General features: G+C 36.8%; 1 long non-coding RNA gene across 1 annotated transcript in view; it reads left to right on the plus strand.

The window, feature by feature from the left end:
- The first annotated feature begins 1313 nt into the window (after nt 1-1313).
- Nucleotides 1314-17099, plus strand: part of LOC138920754 (uncharacterized) — an 88051-nt gene continuing 72265 nt past the window's right edge. The window contains exons 1-2 of the long non-coding RNA XR_011432500.1: nt 1314-1454; nt 6326-6399. This is a non-coding gene — a long non-coding RNA (uncharacterized lncRNA). The remainder of the gene's footprint in view (nt 1455-6325; nt 6400-17099) is intronic.

Below are 17099 nucleotides of genomic sequence, written 5' to 3' on the forward strand. Positions count from 1 at the left end.
CTTCCCAAGCACTGAAACACATCTATAATTCCTGTTCTTCTATGGTTTATGCCCACTCTTTCCATTACACTCTTGATGAACAACTGTTGACATAGAGCTCTATTAGACAGTCAGTCCTGTAAGACCCGAGGACGCCCCTTCTCTCTTCATTCCACTAGTCACTCACTACTAGAATATCTTTCTTTTTGTTCTATTTCCCAAGCAACAAATAACATTTTCAGACTCTCTCTTCACATGATTCCCCAACAACAATAGTCACCAACTGAACTTGAATTTTATTACCTCTGCATTATTTAAAACAAATTCAGATAATCCTCTGCTTATTACCACTCTCCAAAATTATAGACCTATACCTATTAGGGGGTTCACCAGAAAGGGGTGGTTATGCTCATCTCCTTAAATGGCAATTAACCTCATCTTACCTGGGGTGCTTTATCATTATTTTTTCCCAAAGAAATACTTCCTCCAAGAAAGAATTTGGTGAATGTAGCTTCCCACATTTGATTATATGGATCTTTAATTATTGGGCTGTCTTATTTGCTGGTTACGGAGCATCTCAAATTCTTGGAAATACACAGAGTTTAGGTAAAGAAATAAAATGATTTAATGCCAGAAGTTGCACCAGAACCAGTTGGCCTGAAGTTTTGTGTCTTCTTCCATATGTAGAACAATGGAGGAAATGGAGACTAGATTAAGAGTCTCCATTATAACATATTAAAGGAAATATTGCCTACCATTTATTTATAGTTTCTCACTTACTGTGCTGGGTATCTCCTAAACATGCACTCTTTCATTCCTCACCTTTGCCCTTAAATATAAACATTGTCTCTATTTTATAGATGAAGAAACTGAGGCTCAGAGTGGTGGAGTCCCTTGCCTATTTAGGTCTTCCTAGGGAACTGTGCTCTTCCCACTGTGTGCTCTGACACAGCACTCCTCAAATCCTAGTTTAACAGAGAACGAACTATTTGGAGAATTTTTGGCAAATTAATTTTTATTTGAATTAGTTTGGAAAGAATATCACACTGCTCTGTAAGTCTGAACTTTCATGCTTGGGTTTGTTTAAAGTAGAGGTGGCAGCATGTACTCAGATGGGATTATTGGATATTATCTCCATAGTCATAAAAAATGGGGCTAAAATTTCCAATGTGTATTTATGTATCATGCCATGGGGAAACGGGCCTGCTGAGAAAGCGACCCATCAGAACAGTGCGTCTTTCTGCAGTGAAGCCCCCTTCATTTTGTCATGGGGGATCCCCGGGGCCAGAGGACATCAAAATGTCATACTGGTAGTGGCAGTTGGAGGACGTTTCATTGCAGTTGTATGATTCTCTGGAGTAACCTTAGAATGTTGCAGCTGGCCTACTGAGGTCCCTGTGAAGGGACTTTGACAAATGCCATGTGGCTTTTCTGGGAACAATCACCTCCTTGATTCTTTTCTGGGAAGACTGCTGGTAAGAAAAATCAAAGTGAGGATTGTTAATATTTTGCTGATACTTGCTCTGTTCAATGTGGGCAATGAAACTCAGCCACTAGAACAGTGTGCCCTGGGGACACAGGTACAGGGGCTTATTCATCTTAATGTTTCCCACCCCTGGCATAACGTTTATCGTTTGTCTTTACTCCAGTTCTCCGTGCCTGACAGCCATCTATGCCTCAATCTAGGGAGACAGTAGAGGGAGGAACACGGATTGCCTTGCAGAGGAGACAATGTTGAAATTAATCTTTGAGAGAGGACAAGAGCTAATGGGGGCAAGGGGCAGTCGTTGAAGGGTCTTAAGAGGAAGGTCAGATTTATATTTTGGAAATCTGACTGTAAACAAACAAAAAATATCCAAACCTTATATACAGCAAAGAATACACAAAGAAAGAAGACAGACAAATGAAATAAAGATTGGCAATAAGGGGAGTAAATATCTCTAACAGGAACAGGAAATTCACAGAAGTGATCTGATTATATACTTGAAAAATCATGCTCAATCTAACTGGTCATCTAGGAAAGGCAAAAGAAAACAGTAATTCATCATCTTTGCCAATATGATCAACACATTTTAAGATTAAAAACATCTACTGCTGATGAAGGTGTATATACAGTGATGATGAAATTGCTACAGCTTTTTCAGTAAGGTATTTGGTAGCATCTATAAACATTCAAAACTTCTAAAACCCTTTGAGTTGACTATCCCAAACTAGCCATCTATCCAACTGAATTAAAAGTCCAGTATGCAAGGATATACATATGATGTTCATTATAACATTATTTGTAAAAAGCCAAACAGGGGGCCAGCCCAGTGGAGTAGTGGTTAAGTTCACACACTCTACTTTGGCAGCCCGGGGTTTGCAGGTTCGGATCCAGGGCGCAGACCTACATGCTGCTCATCAAACCATGCTGTGGCGGTGTCCCACAAACAAAATGGAGGAAGACTGGCACAGATGTTAGCTCTAGGACAATCTTCCTCACCAAAAAAGAAAAAAAAAGAAAGAAAGAAAAAATAAAATAAAATAAAGAAACTAAACATAAAAAATTAGGGAGAAATAACCTCTGCTGGTTAGTGACCTTTAACCTTTCTAATCCTTTCTCAGTCTGTACTGACTAATCCCTTGGGCTCCTGGCACTCTGGTTTCCAACAGGCATCAGAAGATGGGAGAAGAGAGAGGATGGGGTATTTATCCCTCATCTCACCCCTGCCACCTGATGGCACTGGTCTTGATAGTAGATGTGCTTCCCTACTATGACCACAGCTTTACAATGACCATTTCTCTCCCACAACCACACCTCTCACTAGGTTCTGGTAACTATGCTCTGCCCCCTGCCCCTTAAGGTCTTGGGGTGTAATGGATTTTCTCCCTAATTACTTGCTTCATTCAACTCTCCTTAACTCACTTTTTGAGTGTGCCAAATGTTTCCCACTGGAATCCAACTGAAAAGGAGAGTATGAATTGGAGATGGTAAAACTAGATAGGACAGGTGGGTTGGTCCTCACATGATTCCTATGTGACATGAGGGAAAGAACAGGGACACATTCTAGTGACTTTTTTTTTTAGGAAGATTAGCCCTGAGCTAACATCTGCTGCCAATCCTCCTCTTTTTGCTGAGGAAGACTGGCCCTGAGCTAACATCTGTGCCCATCTCCCTCTACTTTATACATGAGATGCCTGCCACAGCATGGCTTGACAAAAGGTGCCATGTCTGCACCCGGGATCCGAACCGGTGAACCCCTGGCTGCCGAAGCTGAACTTGAAAACTTAACCACTGTGCCACCATGCTGGCCACTCTAGTGATATTCAAGACAATATTTTGTGTAATACATAGTCAGTCTCTTTCTCAGGCACCCTCAGTGAATGGTCAACTTGCTGTTTAGTACACTGGGGTCAAGGAAGGAGGGTCAAAAGGAAGGAGAGGTGCTGTCCTGCCAATGAGAAACTTCCAAGGAGACTTAACTTGCCTTAAATGTGCCCCATCTCTAGCTCTAGGAATACTTGTTAATTGTCCTAAAGATTCTGGAGCTCACAGAGGCAGTGAGAGAGCTTGGGGCTTAAGTATGCAGGCTCCTGCAGCCAGCACCCTGAGTTCATACTCTGCCTCCTCGTTGACTAGCTGTGTGATCTTAGCAAGCTACTTCATCTCCCCATGCCCCAGTTCCCTCATTTTTGAAATAGGAATACTACTAATACCTCTCTGATTTAGTAGTTATGAGGAGTAAATGAGTTACTACATATAAAGATCTTATAACCATGCCCAGCACATAGTAAGGGCTTAATAAACATGAGCAGTCATTATTATGTACCCACCACAGGCCACTGTAGACAGAAGAGAGACAGAGTCCAGCGGCAAAGACAAAAAGGAGCAAATGAAAATGATGATGACCTCATTCCGCTTCTTTGCCTATGCATGTGGTTTGGAACCTACGACCATATAAAAGAAGAACATGTGGAAACCATTACCCAGGCAGCCTCATTTCCTTTTTTGATAGGGTTACTAGACTGATGGATTGGGGATGGCTTTGGAAGCAGAGAATCTTGATTTTTGAAAGACAATTGATAGGCTTCTCCCCTGGTCCAGTTCAACTCTCTCCCTTTCCAGGAAGCTCCCAGAGCACCTTCAATGGGATGACCTCTCACTAACTTCTACTCCGGGAGCCTTGTGAACTCTCCTTTGTAGCAGGAAGGTCAATTTGCCCTTTGACAGAGTCATTTATGTGTATGCCTCCTAGACTAGGAACTGCTGGAGGTTAGTGTTGCCAGGATTATGTAGTGGGCAGACAGCAGAGGTTAGCACAAGCTGCCACGACTTCACAACCAGATCAACATGGGTTCAAGTACTGGTTCTACCTCTCCCCAGTCGTGTGTTCTTAAAAAGTTACTTAGTCTCTCTGAGTTCAAATCCTTCATCGGTCAACCTGAGCTAGTAATATATATATATATTTTTTTATCGCAGCTAACATTTATTGACCACTCATTCTGTTTCAGGTAAGGCCTTATATCACCCCATAATAATGGTACTCTCAAGCCAATAAAACAATATTATAACTGCAAGTTTGTACCTTTTGGCCAACTTCTCCCCATTTCCCCCACCCCCAAGACCCTGATAACCACCATTCTAGTCTCTATTTCTATGAGTTTGGCTTTTTTAGAGTCCACTTGTAAGTGATATCATACAGTATGTGTCTTTCTCTGTCTGACTTATTTCACTTAGCATAATACCCTTAAAGTTTGTCCAAGTTGTCGCAAATGGCAGGATTTCCTTCTTTCTCATGGCTGAATTATGTGTGTGTGTGTATATATATATGCTCCACATCTTCTTTATCCATTCATCCATTGATGGACACTTAGGTTGTTTCCTATCTTGGCTATTGTGAATAATGATGCAATGAACATGGGAATGCAGATATCCCTTCCGGATTCTGTTTTCATATCCTTCAGATATATACACAGAACTGGGATTGCTGGATCATAGGTAGTTCTATCTTTAATTTTTTGAGGTACCTCCATACTGTTTTCCATAGTGGCTAAACCAATTTTCATTCCCACCAACAGTACACAGGGTTCCCTTTTCTCCACATATACATACACTTGAAAGTTGCTAAGTAAGTATATCTTAAATGTTCTCCTCACAAAAAAGAAATGGTAATTATGTGATGTGAAAGTATTAACTAATGCTCCAGTGGTAATCATTTGCAGTATATAAGCGTATCAAATCAACACATTGTACACCTTAAACTTACATAATCTTATATGTCTATTATATCTCAATAAATCTAGAAAAAAAAGAAAGATACTACCACTTTACCAATTTACAGGGATGAATAAATTGAAGCACAGAAAGGTGTTCAACAAAAGCCCACCTAAGTTACAAAGGTGGTAAGTGGTGCAGTCAGAATCTAGCTCCCGGCAGCTGAAGCTAATATTTCTAACCATTGCACCGCACGGCTTCACAGATAGGCAGTGCCTGGCTTGTTGCAGATGCTTGGAGAAGTTGTTTGTTGAACAAAGGCTTACTGGGATGTGCTTAGATGTCAGGCATAAAGCAGTGATGATACAATGGAGGTCTGATCTCACAGACGTTTCCCTCCAATGTAGAATGCAATAATCAGATAAATAAAAGAGGTGATAAGATAGAGAAGACCGAGATAGCAGAGAAGACCTAGTGCAATATGTTGGCCCTAGTAAGGACTCAAACAATCTGTTAACTTTAAATAAGCATAGAAAGGAGCCACGTAGGGCAGCTGTTAAACGCTCTGTTGATTTACAACTGATTAACTCATCCTTTCCAGAGAATGCTTATCAGTACCTCGCTGTCATAAGGAGAGAGTGCTTACCCTGTCCAGGGCTTGAATCATTCTGAAAAATGATATCTGGTTTAATACTTTACAGAAAGTATGAAGTTAGATTTTGAGATATTGGAAGCTTCAGTCAGCTCGAGTGGAAATGATAGAGAAATGCCTGCTTTCTTTTGCAAAATATTATGGAAGTCATTCATTTTAAATATCCATAAACATCAGGTTTTAAATTGAGAAGCCCGGGGCTGGCCCCGTGGCCGAGTGGTTAAGTTCGCGCACTTCGCAGCAGGCGGCCCAGTGTTTCGTTAGTTCGAATCCTGGACGCGGACATGGCACTGCTCATCAGACCACGCTGAGGCAGCGTCCCACATGCCACAACTAGAAGAACCCACAACGAAGAATGCACAACTATGTACCGGGGGGCTTTGGGGAGAAAAAGGAAAAAATAAAATAAAAAAAAAATAAAATAAATAAATAAATAAATAAATTGAGAAGCCCCAATATTTCTATACCTTACCTGATGCTTTTTTTTCTTCATATTTCAGCAATTAGCTAAGAGCAAACAAAACCATCCTGACTAGCCAAGTCTCTTTTCTGGAACTTCTATATCATTTCCAAGGTAGGTAAAATGTTCCAAGTGCTTTCAGCAAATGATTTCTCATCCACACATCAAGTAATTTATGAAGAAGAAACAATACAATATTTTATGTCATACAGCAGTCATCTTAAACATGTTCTCCCCAACTGGAGCATGCATTATTGGTAGCTTTCAGTTTTCCAAGTCCTTAATTTGGCCCCAGATGCTCAGGCTCTGAATTCCTGGGAGAAGATGTTATCTTGATCAGAAATGGTCTCAGAAATCCAACACCAGCTAACATCTTATGCAGGAGTCAAATACTGAGTCCAATTAAAGATAGTGGGCCCTGTTAGGTTCTAAACATGCACCAGGATGAATGAATTTAGAAAATTAATTTTTATTGGCAGATAAACACCTCATCTATTTTTCTAAATGCCAGTATGTGTTCCAGAATTGAATATTTGTAATAATGTAGAATGCAGAATACCAAAAGAGAATAAAAAGGAGATTGGCCATGTAACAACAGCATATTGGGGGAAGTGGGGGCGGGACTTGGTGGGGGTAATGGTCAGGAGGCCTGTTTGTCAGAGCTGTCTCTGCCACTGACTGGTTCTGCCATTTGGATAAGTCCTTTGCACATTCTGGGCCTCTTACACTCTCGAGGTCTCAAGTGCTTTCTTTGAAAAATAAGAATACAGAACTACATAAGAGGTTGTATTCTGGGTACACAGGAAAAACCTGGTCTGCAGAATTTTGTGTTAGGGCTTAGAGTTTTTGGTTGTTTTTGATTCTCTTTTGAGTTTTGTTTTTAATAAAAAAAAAGTTATTTTTTTGATAAAATTTCTACCTTATAGAAAAGTTGCAAGGATAGTATAAAGGACTCCCAAATATAAGACTCATCAATGACTATATTATCCCTGAACCATTTGAGAGTAAGTTGGAGAAATCATTCTCCTTTACTCTAATTATTTCAGTGTGTTTCCTCAGAGCAAAGAAAGCCATGTATATAACCACAGTACACTTGTCAAAATCTCGTGCATTATTATTGTCATACAAACTACACTTTCGACTTGGCTTCTTTTCCCTTTCATAAAATCCCATCATTTTATGAACATTCCTCTACTTTTTAGCATAATATAAGGTTCCAGGTTTCTACTTGAACATCAATATGAGTTTTGTTTAGACTTGCTTGTCTTTTAAAAAATGCATTTCTCATATAAGGGTAGGTGACTCATTTCTCTGGAAAAATCACAATATATTACTGAGCCTGAACTTTCTTGACCGTCTGCTGGAGGCAATTCCTGCTGAGCTAGGGCCTTGTCAGCTTCCAGTTACCATTACTCACCTGGTCACCATATTATTCTAGTTTTTCTCCTAACTCACTGTTCCCTTCTAGTGTACTTCCCTGGTTCCCAGTGTTTTCCCTCATATCTTAAGCTGGAATCAGCCTCCCTCAGACTCAGTTTTTGGCTCTTTTGTTTTCTTTATTTACATTCACTCTAGCAATGATATCTTCTGGTCTGTTATCTTTAAATACCATCTATATGCCAACAACCCACAAACTTATTTCCAGCCCAGACTTTTCTCATGAACTTGATTTGTATATGCAACTGGTGTCTCAATGTCTCCAATTAGAATTGTAATAGACAGATAAAATTGAACATTCCTAAGATTTTACTTATAGTCTCCAATCGTAACACTTGTCGTCTTTCACATGTCAACTGATGGCAACTCCATCCTTCCACATCTCAGGCCAAAATAAGAGGAAGCATCTTTCCCTCCCATTTCCTAACTGCAGAAATTCTGTTGATCTACCTTAAAAATAAATCCAGAATATGAACACTCGTTGTTACTACAACTGCCACAACCTTTGCCCAAACCACTGCAATGTCTCATCTGAATCACTGTAATAGCCACGTAACTGTTTTTCCTCCTATTCTTGACTCCTCCCCAAATCTTCAGCATACAGACTGATCCTTTCATTGTGGAAATCTTGCCTTCAGGTCCTTTTATTTTTCCCACTCTTAAATATAACAGTCTTGAGTATTAGATGGTGTTATAATTTTTGTCCCAACCATAAGATGTAATTTATAAAACTTATGAGGAGAAAGAATTTTTACTGTATTTACCCATATTTCTGCTCTTTCTATTGTTCTTTCTTCCTTCCTGATGCTCCAAGATTCCTTCTTTTATCATTTCCTTTGTTTTAGATACAGAATTAGTGATTGACATTTCTTTTAACACTTGAAAAATATGCTACTTCCTTCTGGCCTCCATGGTTTCAGATGAGAAATCCACTGTCATTAGAATTGGCGTTCCTCTATAGATAGCGTGCCATTTTTATCTGGCTGCTTCCATGATTTTTTTCATTATGCTTAGTTTTCAGAAGTTTCTTCATGATGTATCTTGGTGTGGGTTTCTTAGTATTTATCTTATTTGTGGTTTGCTAAACTTCTTGAACCCTATGTTTATGTCTTTTTGTTAAATTTGAGAAATTTTCAGCTTTTTCCCAGTTTTTAATTGGATAGTTTGTTTTCCTATTGTTTAGTATTGAGTTCTTTGCATATTTTGAATACCCGTACTTTATCAGATATGTGTTTTGCAAATATTTTCTCCTAGTCTGTGGCTTTTTTCATTCTCTTGGAAGATATTTTTAAAAGGACTCCAAATCAGCTTCTAGAGGGGGAAACTACAATGTCTGAGATTGAAAAACACACTGTATGGAATTAACAGCAAATTAAACAATGCAGAAGAAAAGACAAGTACACTTGCAGATATAGCAATGGAAAATATTCAAAATAAAAGGAAGGAAAAAGAGGAAAAAGATAAGCAGAGCATCGGTGAGCTTAAAAAATCCTCAAGTGGCTTAAAGTGCATGTAACTGGAGTCTCTGAAGGTGGGAGAATGGGTAAGAAATATTTAAAAAAATAAAGGCCACAGTTTTTCTAAATGTGATGAAAACTATCAATAAAGAGATTCACAAAGCTCATAACCTCAAGACTAAAGAACATGAAGTAAATAAAGCACATTCTAAACAAATTGTGGTAAGGAGTAATCGTAAAAGCCAGAGGGTAAAAAAGATATGACACATAGAAAGGAAGAAAGATAAGAGTAGCTGCTAATTTCTCACTGGAAGCAATGCAAGAGAGAAAACAGTGAATCAATATCTTTAAATGACTAAAGGAAAACTTTTCAACCCAGAACTTTTCTTCAACCAGGGAAAATCTTTCAAATTTGGGGGCCGGCCCCGTGGCCGAGTGGTTAAGTTCACGCGCTCCACTGCAGGTGGCCCAGTGTTTTGTTGGTTCGGATCCTGGGCGCGGACATGGTACTGCTCACCAAACGACGCTGAGGCAGCGTCCCACATGCCACAACTAGAAGGATTCATAATGAAGAATATACAACTATGTACTGGGGACTTTGGAGAAAAAAAGGAAAAAAAAATCTTTAAAAATATCCCTCATTGACAAATAGAAATGCTTGCTTTAAAAAAATTAAAAGAAAATCTTTCAAAGTTGAAGATAATATGAAGACTTTTTCAAACACAAACAAAGAAGCTAAAATAATATATCAGCATCAGATCTACACTGCAAGAGATGTTAGAGGAAGTCCCTTAGCCTAACCAAAAATATGAGTTTACACAAAGAAATGAAGCATTACAAAAATAGTAATTATATGAGTAAATATAAAGAATTTTTACCATTATTTAAATGATTTTAAAACATATTCAACTCTATAAAGCAAAGACAATATGGTGGTATCTACAACATATGTAACATATGAATATTAAAATGGATCACAACAACAACAACAACACACAGGCCAGCAGGGAGAAGTTGAAGTAGGCTGTTTTAGGATTCTTATGCTCTGCATGAGGTAGTATAATATCACTTGAAGACAGGCTATGATAAATTAAAGTTGTAGACTATAAACCCTAAATCAACCACTAAAATAATTCAAGAAAAAGTTATAACTAATAAGCAGAAAGGAGACAAAACAGAATCATAAATACTTTCCAAAAGAGCAGAATTTGAGAGAGGGAACAAGAAACAGTTTGAATAAAGAGAAGACAAATATCAAGAACGGATAGATTTAAACCCAATAATGTCAATAATCACATTAAATATAAATGGTCTGAATACCCTAATTAAAAGTCAGGGCTGGTCAGATCAGTTTAAAAAGCAGAACCCAACTACATACTTACAAGAAAACTGCTTTAAATGCAAAGAGACAAACAGGTTAATGTACAGAGCATAAAAAATTATATATCACACTGACACTAATGAAAATAAATATATAGTGCTAAAATTGATGTTAATCTAAACTTATTTCAGAGCAAGGAATATTACTAGAGATGAAGAAACTCACTTCATAATGATAAAAGAGTCAATTCATCAAGAAGATATAAAAATTCTAAAAAATTAGCACCAAATAACAGATACATGACACAAAACTTGACACACAATTACAATAATGAATTTCATTACTCTCCCCTTAATAATTGAGAGAAACAGTAAACACAAAATCATTCAGGATAAACACACTAAGATAAATAAATAAGGATGGATAATACTTGAACAACTCTATCATCCAACTTGACTTAATTGATAGTCATAGAACATTCCACCCAACATCAGCAAAATATATATTCTTTCCAAGGTCACAAAGAACATTTACCAAGATAGACTATATTCTGGACTATAAATCAAGTTCAATTTAAATTAAATTTTCAAATTAAATTCAAATGGATCCAAGTTACACAAGGTGTGCTCTCTGACCAAAATGGAATTATATTTGTTCTCAATAATAGGAAGACATCTGGAAAATCCTCAAACATTAGCAAATTAAATAAAATTCTTATAAATAACAAATAGATCAAAAAAGAAATCAAAAGGGAAGTTAACAAGTATTTTGAAATTAATAAGAACATATATCAAAATTTGTAGGATGCAGAGAAAACAATATTTAGAGAAAACTTTATAGAAATCAACACCTTTTGAAAACAATGAATATCTTAGGGAAACATAGTGAAATAGAAAACAAAAAATCAACAGAAAAAAATCAATGAAATTAAAAGCTATTTTTTTGAGATCAATAAAACATATTAACCTCAGTTGGAATAATAAGGAAAAAGTAGAGACATTACCAAAATCAGAAGTGAAAGAAGTGACTTCTTTATAGACTTTACAGATATTAAAAGGTTAACAAGGGGAATTATAATAATTGTATGTCAATAAATTCAACTTGGATGAAATGGAGAAATTTCTTGCAAGACAAGAAATTTCAAAGTTACTCAAAAAGAAATCGATTATTGGAATAGCCGTATATTTGTTCAAGTCATTGAATAAGTATTTTAAAACCTTTCAACAAAGAAAACTCCAGAGTTAGATGGCTTTAACGGGGAAATCTCACCATAATATTCCAGAAAATTAAAGAGTGGAGCACACATCCCAACTCGTTCTATGAGGCACAGATACCAAAATCAGACAAAGATATTCCAAGAAAGGAAAACTACAGAAAAATATCTCTAGTGAAAAAGATGCAAAATTCTTCAGAAAATTTTAGTAAATAAAATCCATCAATATATGAAAATGACAAGACATCATGGTCAACTGGGGTTTATACCAGGAATTGAAGACCAGTTCTACATTCAAAAAATCAATGTAAATCATCATATTAATAGATTATAGAAGAAAAAATTGATTGTTGTAATAAATGGAGAACAAGTCCTTCACAAATTCCAGAGTTCATCCTGACAACAATCTCTCAGCAAACTAAAAATAAAAGAGAATTTTCTCAATCTGATAAAGGACTTCTACCAAAAATCTACACTTAACATCACACTTAATCACAAAAGAGTGAATGCTTTCCTCCTAAGATTGGGAATAAGAGAAGGCTACCTGCTCTCAGCCCTTCTTTTCCATCTTATACTGGTGGTGGTCGGAGCCAGTATGATGAGGAAAGAAAGTAAATAAAAGGCACCCAGATTGGAACAGAAGTAAAATTGTCTTTAATCATAAACAACATAATCATTTTTGTAGAAAATCAAATAGAATCTAAAACAATTTATTATGAATGACAACTGAGTTTAGCAAGATTGGAGGATACAAAATCAATCTATAAATATGAATTGTATTTCTGTTTACTAGCAACAAACCATTAAAAATTGTAATTTAAATGACCACTTACAATAACATCAAAAATGGACACTTTTAGGGATAAATTTGACAAAGATGTGCAAGACAAGGTATACTGAAAACTACCAACATTGTTGAGATAATGAAGATCTAAATAAACGTAGATGTATTCCATGTTTATTGATCAAATGATATCCATGAGTTAGGATATCAACGGTCCCCAAATTAACATAGATTTAAAGCAATTCTAATCAAAATGCCAACATATTTTTTTCTTATAGAAACTGACTAAAATTCATAAGGAAATGCAAAGGACCTAGAGTAGCCAAAACAACTTTGAAAGAGAACAAATTTGGATGACTTATGCTATATCTGACCTCATGATTTATTATAAAGCTACATTAATCAAGACAATGTGGTATCATCATCAAGACAGAAAAATAGATCAATCTGGAAGAGAACAGAGTCCATCTGAGTACCTACACATATGGTAATTAGATTTTCAACAAAGTTGCAAAGACGATTAAATGGAAAAAGGATAACATTTTTTAACAAAGCTACTAGAAAAATTACATATGAAAATGCAAAAAATTTAACTTTGATCCACATCTCACATCATATACCAAAATTAGTTCAAAATGTACCACAGACCTACATGTAAAACCAAAAAGTGTAAATTTCTAGTAGAAAACACAGAGGAAAATCTTTGTGACCTTGGGTTATGCAAAGATTCCTTAGATACAACAGAATAAAAGAAAAAAATGGATAAATTGGATTTCATCAAAGTTAATAAATTCTGCTCTTTGAAAGGCATTGTTATGAGAATGAGAAGACAAGATGTGGGCTTCCAGAAAATAACTGTAAATCATATATATAAGGTTTTATCCATAATGTATAACAACCTTTCAAAACTCAATAATAAGAAAACAAACTACCCAATTAAAAAATATGACAGTTTTGAAAGATGCTTTATCAAAGAATGTGTATATCTGGTAAATAAGTACACAGAAAGATGCTCAGCATTATTAGTGCTTAAAGAAATGAAAAGTGGGGGCCGGCCCCGTGGCCGAGTGGTTAAGTTCACGCTCTCTGCTTCGGTGGCCCAGGGTTTCGCCGATTTGGATCCTGGGTGCGGACATGGCACCACTCATCAGGCCATGCTGAGGCAGCATTCCACATGCCACAACTAGAAGGACCCACAACTAAAATATACAACTAAGCACTAGGGGGAGTTGGGGAGAAAAAGAAGAAAAAAGAAGAAGATTGGCAACGGTTGTTAGGCACTAACCTTTAAAAAAAAGGAAAAAAGAAATGAAAAATAAAACCACACTGAGCTATCACTATATCTACCACAATGGCTAAAATTAGAACAACTGAGAATACCAAGTATTAACAATGACAGGGAATAACTTTCATGCACTTCTGGTGAGAATGTAAAATGGTACATACACTTTGGAAAACAGTTTGCCAATTTCTTAAAACTTTAAACATACACCATCTATCACATGACCTATCCATTCCACTCATTGGTATTATTCAAGAAAAATGAAAGCATATGCACACAAGTGCTTGTGCTATAATATTTTTAGTAGCTATATTTGTAATAGTCAAGAAATAGAAACAACCAAAATATTCACCAAAGGGTGAATGGATAAACAAATTATGGTGTATCCACACTACAGAATATTACTTAGCAATATAAAAGACCAGCCTATTGGCACACACCAAAACATGGATAAATCTTAAAATAATTATACTGAATGAAATAAGCAAGCAGAAAAATGCATATACTGTAGCAGTCCATTTATATAATTCTGAATACAACACAAACTTACGTATAGTGACAGAAAACAGATCAGTGGTATGCGGGTGTGAGGATAGGAAGGGGATGGGCAAGAGGTGGAATTACAATGGGATGCTAGAAAACTTTTGGGAGACAATAGATATGTTCATTACCTTGACTGTAGTGATGGTTTTACAGTTGTATACATATGTCAGAACTTGTGAAATACTACACTTTAAATGTGCACAATTTATTATAGTTCAATTACATCTCATCAAAGTTGTTAAAATATCTATCAATAAATTTGATCAAACAAAACCACAAACAGCAAGAAATAAATGTAATAGATGTCCAAGACATCAAAAGGTAAACAACAAAACACATCTAAAAGTAAATTAAACCCAAATAAATGGACAGACATACTATATTCATGAATTGGAAGGCTTAGTAGTGTTCAGATGCGTATTGTCCCCAAGTTGATCTATAGATTCATGGGGCAGACTTACAGACTTATTAACAGACTTTATAAGGGACTTCTACAAATCAATTTAAAAAAAGGCAGAAAATGCAATAGAGCAATAGACAAAAGATTTGAATGGCACATCACAAAAGGAGAACAAAATATATATATATGAAAAGGAGCACAATTTCACCAATCATCAGAGAAATGCAAATCAAAACCACAAGATACCTCTAAACAACCAACATATTGGCAAAAATAAAAGAACAGACATTAGTAAAGGTGGCATTGGACAGAGTTTCTTAACCTCAGCACTCTTGAGACTTTGGGTCCTATTTGTTGTAGGGGCTGTCCTGTGCATTGTAGGATGTTTAGCAGCATCCCTGGCCTCTACCCACTAGATGCCGGTGGCACTCACCCCTCTACCCTCTCCACGCTCCCAGTGTATCACAACCAAAAGTGCTTCCAGATATTTTCCAAGAGAGAAAGATCACCCCCTGCCCCATTGAGAACCAAATACATTGATGGTGGAAATGTAAGTGGCATATCCACTTCAATATTATCTAACAAACCTGAACACATGCATATTCTATGACCCAGAACCTGGGTAGATATTTAAATCCAGGGCAGGTATAAGAATGTACATAGAAGCACTATTTCTAATAGCACCAAACCAGAAACAGTCTATGTTCATCAATAAGAGAATGGAAAAACATATATTCAAAAAATGGAATGCTATATAGTCATGACACATGCATGGATCTCGCAAACATAATATTTAGCAAAAGAAGCCAGATTCAAAAAGAGCATATCAGTTCAGAAACAGGCAAAACAATTTACAGTATTGTAAGTCAGGATAGTGGTTATTCTTGACAGGAAGAAGGTAATGACTAGACGGAGCACAAAGAGGATCCTTCGGTAATATCCAGCTTCTGGAACCAGTTTAGGATTATCTGTGTGAATTCACTTTGTAAAAATTCACTGGACCTCACATTTATAATTTGTGTTTTTGTCTGCATTTTTGCTATGATTAAATTAAAATGTTAACTAAAGAGGGGAATAAAGATGCAAGAATTAGAAGAACTCTAGGCAGGCCTGTTTTATCTGCTTACATTTTTGTTTCAAGGCTAGGCTCAAGCTGGGTTTTCCTCTTCTGCCTGACTTGCCCTCAAAGTGTTCTGCCCAAAGACTTCAACTGTTTCTGTACTTAGAGATCGCTGTATTACTGAAATTTTCTGTATACCTGAGAGTTGAAAAGCATAGGCCAGGACATCCGGCAGGTGGTAGAAAAGGAAGCTGAAGATGCATTGTTATCTAAATGTCGCTTACATCTGTGTGACCTCCTCCTCTTATTGACTGGAAATAAGTATCTCTGAGAATACCTTGCAGCCTGTGGCTGGATGGTGGGGGTAGGAGGGCAGTGGGAAGTTATAAGTCATGTCAAGCAGAGGAGGGTAAACACTTACTATTCTTTCTGCCTGGTATTCATTTCCCCTTCCTCTGGGTCAATATTCCAAATTTACTTTGGGAAACCAGCCTTCCTCTTCTCTTAGTCCATGTGGCACACAGCTGAGGTGGTCTCACATCTGATGGTCTCATGGCCAGGCCTAATTAGAAAAAATGGTGGGAATGAGACTATTTAGTGGGCATTTTGTTGATCTGAACTAAACTGGGATTTTGTTAGCCAGAAGATAGTGGGGACAAATTTTGGGATGGCAACTAATGGTGTCTTTGGGTCAGTGTCTGCCATATGAATAAAATGATGCTTGTTTTAAAAGATACACATATACGCCTAGAAAAAAATACTGGAAATATATGGCAAAATATTGAGTAGCTATATTTGAATGGAAACACAAAGGTGATTTTCCACTTTTCTCTGAATTTACACTATTGGAATTAAATATACAGTCTTGTGTCACTTAACGACAGGGATATGTTCTGAGAAATGTGTCGTCAGACGACTTTGACATTGTGCAAACATCATATAGTTCATTTACACAAATCTAGATGATATATGGTACTAATTTTATGGGACTTCCATTGTACAAGCTGTCCATCGTTGACTGAAACATCGTTATGTGGTGCATGACTGTAAATACATATAGATGAAAAAACCATTTTAGAAAAAGAAATTAAAGCAAAACACAGCTATACATGAGGCTGTAAGTAACTTATTTGCCATTATTCTTCTCTGTCCAGCAGGGAGAATTGGTACCTATCAATTACTTAAAATATTTGTTGAACTGTAAAAATAATGCCAGCCAGTGCACACTGGCAAGAATATAACAGAAAATGAGCCCATTTGTAAAAAGCCATTGACATTCAAGGCTGAGTCACAGATGGCTGATTATGTTAGTCTTCC

This window comes from Equus caballus, chromosome 25, assembly GCF_041296265.1.
Source record: "Equus caballus isolate H_3958 breed thoroughbred chromosome 25, TB-T2T, whole genome shotgun sequence".
Classification (NCBI taxonomy): Eukaryota; Metazoa; Chordata; class Mammalia; order Perissodactyla; family Equidae; genus Equus; species Equus caballus.